Raw genomic sequence first — 5,386 nt, 5'->3', positions numbered from 1 at the left:
GTGCAGTGGTTGGTGTGGTGGTGGTCATCTTCCATGACCCCGGGGCATGGCAAGGGCTGAAGCCGTGGGCTGTGACACTCCCCTACGGGGAGGGGAGCCACCTTCCACATGGCCTAAACATGACATAAAATATCTTTGGAGCATTTTGGATTATTGGAGCCTTATTGTGAGCTGTTCTACTTCATTTCCACTCGTTGGTGGTTACTGTTCACCAGACCTTCTGTACTTGATTTTGTGGTTGGTTTTTGCAGCGTTTTATTCTTCTTGTTGGCCTTCCCGACTGACCCAGAGCTGGTCGTGGTGCACCACCATGGAGGAAATGCGCATGACGGCAGCCAGCATGCATGAGAACGGTCCCCCACCCCCAGAGGGGAGGGGGATCTGCCTCGTCTATGCGGCCAGCACAGCTGCCATGTTGAATTCTCTGGGTGGACCACGTGGACCTCACCCATTTACCTCTGAATAGTTTCACACCCTCTTGAATGCTCTCTTCAAAGTTCTTTTCAACTTTCCCTTACTGTACTAGTCCTCTATCAGTTTAATGCCAGTGTTTAGCCTTTGATGGAGTTTACCACCCACTTTGGCCTGCATTCACAAACAACCTGACTCCAGGAAGGCCTGATCCTGATGCGCCGGGGGTCACCACCGGCCTCACACCATCCATGGGCTGAGCCTCAATCACAAGGACTTGGGCCCCCTAGGCGGTGCCGGGGAGATGGACTTCCATATACCACTTTTCCCTGCACCCATCTCCTGGGAGTGGATTCAGCACTGGGCTATTCACTCTTCACTCACTGTCACTGAGGGAATCCTGGTTAGTTAGTTTCTTTTCCTTCGCTTAGTAATATGCTTAAATTCAGCAGGTCTCCATGTCTGATCTGAGGTCACATTCCAAGCATGGTCACGGGGGGGGCAGCATGGGCTTCAGGGGCAGACAGACTACCCATCCTCCCTTAGCCCCCACACACCCACTCCCCACAACTGAACTCCACATGGCAGAGGAGGACAGCCGACATGGCCTCGGCATGTGGGAACTAAGCAGGGAGGTGTTGGGCTCCACACCAGGAGGACAGCCTGGTGACAGTACCACCAACAGCCTCCAGGGGCAGGCTGGACATGCACCTGCTCCATCCCATCCTCAGATAGGCTTCTTGGCTCTGGGTGGCAGGGGACTCCTCCTCTATCTGCATCTCTCCCTGGGGGGATTGGGGGCCTGCAGCTGGCTACCTCGACTCTCTGGCCATGCCCTCAACAGGAGCCAGACACCTATATGGGCGATGGAAGCCACGATGATCCTCAGAGAGGCATAGCCCCAGGAATAACCCAGGGCCACTAAGTGTGTTCAAAGTGTCGATGATCAATGTGTCCTACAATTCACATTAGTTCTCACAGCTAACTGCATTATTCATTGACGCACAAGCCGAGTGATCCACCACTCAGAGTCATACAGTTCTTGTTCACCGGGGGCACTGCTGCCTTCCAGTATTGCACTTCAAGATGATCACGCAAGGTTTCACGGGCATCATTGTGGGTGCCCAGACCAGGGTTACTGGCCCCGTGCCTCAGGACAGCAGGGGGTCCCACAGCAGTTGGCACATGGCCACACCACTGATGTTCCAGGTCTTTGAACCAACACCCCGCATGGAATGGGGCATCCTCCACAGGTACCCATGACCGAAATTGAAGGGAGAACACTCCAGTGTGCCACCCCCTGGTGGTGGCCCCGCAAGGCAAGAGGGGAGGCCACTGCCCCCATGCTGGGATGGCACCCTCTCCCTCCCACTACCACACGGGGAGCCAGCCATCTCTGGTGCACACAGTGGACTGCACCGTTGGGCCAGGTACACACTCCACCACCATCCCCTCATGGCAGCAGAGGAGCACCCACACCTCCCACTGCATGGATGCACTCCCTCCCACTGCCAGGAGGCAAGGAGGACAGACACCACCCCTCCTCTCACTCCCTCCCTCCCTCCACCTGGGAGCCACAGGCTCAGTCCTGCTGGCATTCACAAGGGTGCATGGAGAGATAGGAGACAGAGACAGACACAGAGAGAGACACAGAGGGTCAGGGCAGTGGAGAGAGGAGAAGCCCTGGTACCTGGTGACAGCACCATCTCATGACCCATGGCATTATGATCCTTCCGCAGGTTCACCTACGGAAACCTTGTTATGACTTTTACTTCCTCTAGATAATAAGTTTGATCATCTTCTTGGTGCACCACCGGGGCTGTGACCGACTCCAGCGGGCTGATCCGAGGACCTCACTAAACCATACAATCAGTAGTAACGATGGGTGGTGTGTACAAAGGGCAGGGACTTAATCAACATGAGCTTATGACCCGCACTTACTGGGAATTCCTCGTTAGAGGAGAATAATTGCAATCTCCAGTCCCTATCATGAATGGGGTTTAGCGAATTACCTGTCGGCCAAGGGTAGACACACGCTGTTCCATTCAGTTTAGCATGCATGCAGCCCCGGACACCTAAGGGCATCACAGACCTGTTATTGCTCAATCTCGTGTGGCTGAAAGCCACTTGTCCCTCTAAGAAGTTAAAGACGACTGCACTGGGCCACATAACTATTTAGCATGGCGGAGTTTCGTTCATTATCGGAATTAACATGACAAATCGCTCCACCAACTAAGAACGGCCATGAACCACTACCCACAGAATCGAGAAAGAGCTATAAATCTGTAAATCCTTTCCATGTCTGGGCTGGGTGAGGTTTCCCGTGTTGAGTCAAATTAAGCCGCAAGCTTGACTCCTGGTGGTGCCCTTCCATCAATTCCTTTAAGTTTCAGCTTTGCAGCCATACTCCCCCCCCAGAACCCAAACACTTTGGTTTCCCAGAAGCTCCCCAGCAGTCATGGGAATAACGCTGTTGGATCGCTAGTCAGCATCATTTATGGTTGGAACTACAACAGTGTCTGATCGTCTTTCAACCTCCGACTTTCGTTCTTGAGTAATGAAAACATTCTTGGCAAATGCTTTCACTTTAGTTTGCCTTGCGCCGGTCCAAGAATTTCACCTCTAGCAGCACAATATGAATGCCCCCTTCATCCCTCTTAATCATCTCCCCAGTTCCTTAAACCAACAAAATAGAACCAGAGACCTATTCCATTATTCCTAGCTAAAGTATTCTGGTGACCAGCCTGCTTTGAACACTCTAATTTTTTCAAAGTAAACGCTTTGGACACCCGGGACACTCAGGTAAGAGCATCAAGGGAGCACCGAGAGGCAGGGGCTAGGGCAGACGGTAGCTCACTTTGTGGAGGACTGCCAGCCAGATCCCAAGATCCAACTATGAGCTTTTACTTGCAACGACTTTACTATATGCTATTGGAGCTGGAATTACCGCGGCTGCTGGCCCTCCAATAGATCCTCATTAAAGGAATTAAAGTGTACTCATTCCAATTACAGGGCCTCAAAAAGAGTCCTGTATTGTTTTTTTCATCACTACCTCCCCAAGTCAGGAGTGGGTAATTTGCACACCTGCTGCCTTCCTTGGATGTGGTAGCTGTTTCTCAGGCTCCCTCTCTGGAATCAAACCCTGATTCTACATTACCTGTGGTCACCATGGTAGGCACCGATAGTACCATCAAAAGTTGATAGGGCAGACATTCGAATGTCGCATCACTGCCACGAGGGCACGCAATGGGCCAGAGTTTATCTAGAGTCATCAAAGCTGCTGGGCTGAGACCCAGATTGTTTTTGGTCTGATAAATGCATGCATCCCCGGAGGTCAGCGCACGTCAGCATGTATTAGCTCTAGAATTACCACAGTTATCCAAGTAACAGTGGAGCAATCAAAGGAACTATAACTGATTTAATGTGCCATTTACAGCTTCACTGTAGCATCCATGTGCAATGAGACTTGCATGGCTTAATCTTTGAGACAAGCATATGCTACTGACAGGATCAACCAGCTAGGAGCTCCTCGGCAGGTGGGTGAGAGGAGGGGCTGGAGCCCATACCTCTGCCAACAAGAGGGGTCCCTCTCTAGATGGAGAGGGCACCCGGGTGCTGTTCTTAGACTGGCAACTGTGAGCACCAATCGCACCTCACTCCTGGGGTGGAGAAGCTCAACCCGCAAGCCATGACCCACAGAGCCACACCACGGGCACCTTCTGCCAGTGGGAGTCAGTTGGCCCGATCGATCGATGGACAGTGGGTAATGGCACCACAATCCTACACGGACACCTGGCAGGACATTCTCACCTGGGGCTGGTACCCAGACTTGAACTTTGACGAAAACCTCCTTTGTCCCTTACCACCTGGAGTCTTCCAAATCGTGCTGGATCACGCAAGCCTGCCGGGTGATCGAGGGAGTGAATGTACAGGGTGCAACCACCCCCACAGAACTCCCCTCAGCCCCGGAAGGGCAAGTACACTCTCATATGGACTTCCAAGTCCACCTCCTTTCCTATCCAGGGTTACTCTGGGGACTTTGTGATTTTTCAAGAATGCCGTTGAGAACGGAGCGGGGTCAGATGCCTATGACTGGCCAGGAGATCTCTGGGCCATCAGGCCTCTGCATGAAGCTCCCATAAGGACTTCTGTAAGAACCTACCATGGCAGCCCCCCTTCAACCCTGCAGAGAGACCTCTTTACTAAGCCATGGCCAAAGGCTTGCCTCGGTGGCCTCGCCACCTCCATGAACCCTGCAGGCTGCCTAACAGTTGCCTGTCCACGAGCCCTCAGTGCCTATCGTGGGACCTCTCTCTGATCCCAGCCACTCTTGTGGAACGCCCTCAGCTGCTGTGGGGCAGGCCAGCTCTCATCGGGGCATACAAGCCCCCTTCCTTTCTGGTCCAGAGCCATTCTGGTGACTTTGTCACATTTCGGGGACACCATCGGGTATTGGCCAAAGACGAACCCCTTTCACTTGCCAGGCAGGAACTTTCCATGCCCAGACACCTTCTGCCATTCTCCCCTTCAGGACTTCCACAGGAGCAACTCACCCTCCAGGCTTACCCGGGAAGGAGAGCTACTGGTCCCTCAGCCTTCCAACAGATGATCCCTGTGGGACTTTGGTCCCACTGGGAGGACGTGCTATCTACACCTTCACACCAACGAGAGAGTGCTCCATGTCAGGATGACTTCTGCCACTCTCCCCTTTGGGACTTCCACAGGGGTGGACTCATCCTCCGGGCTCACCAAGGAAGGAGCGCTCCTGGACCCGCAGCCTTCCAACAGATGATCCCTTGGGGACATCAGTCCCACTGGGGGAAGCCCTTTCTGTACCCTCACACCCAGGAGGGAGCTCTCCATGCCCGGATACCTTCTGCTATTCTCCCCCTTCGGGACATACACAGAGGCAGACTCACCCTCTGAGCTCACCCGGGAAGGAGAGCTTCTGACCCTGCAGCCTTCTGACAGACAA

General features: G+C 53.4%; 2 pseudogenes; both read right to left on the bottom strand.

Moving 5' to 3' along the window:
- LOC122797513 overlaps positions 1–887 on the bottom strand; it is a 3,961-nt pseudogene extending 3,074 nt beyond the window's left edge.
- Positions 888–1,290: 403 nt separating this feature from the next.
- LOC122797356 lies at positions 1,291–1,444 on the bottom strand (annotated as a pseudogene).
- Positions 1,445–5,386: the final 3,942 nt, after the last annotated feature.

The sequence above is a fragment of the Protopterus annectens genome, chromosome 3.part0, assembly GCF_019279795.1.
Source record: "Protopterus annectens isolate FY-2018-M chromosome 3.part0, PAN1.0, whole genome shotgun sequence".
In the NCBI taxonomy this organism is placed as follows: Eukaryota; Metazoa; Chordata; order Ceratodontiformes; family Protopteridae; genus Protopterus; species Protopterus annectens.
The sequence above is the reverse complement of the archived record's forward strand: the minus strand, read 5'-3'. Positions and strand labels throughout refer to the sequence as shown.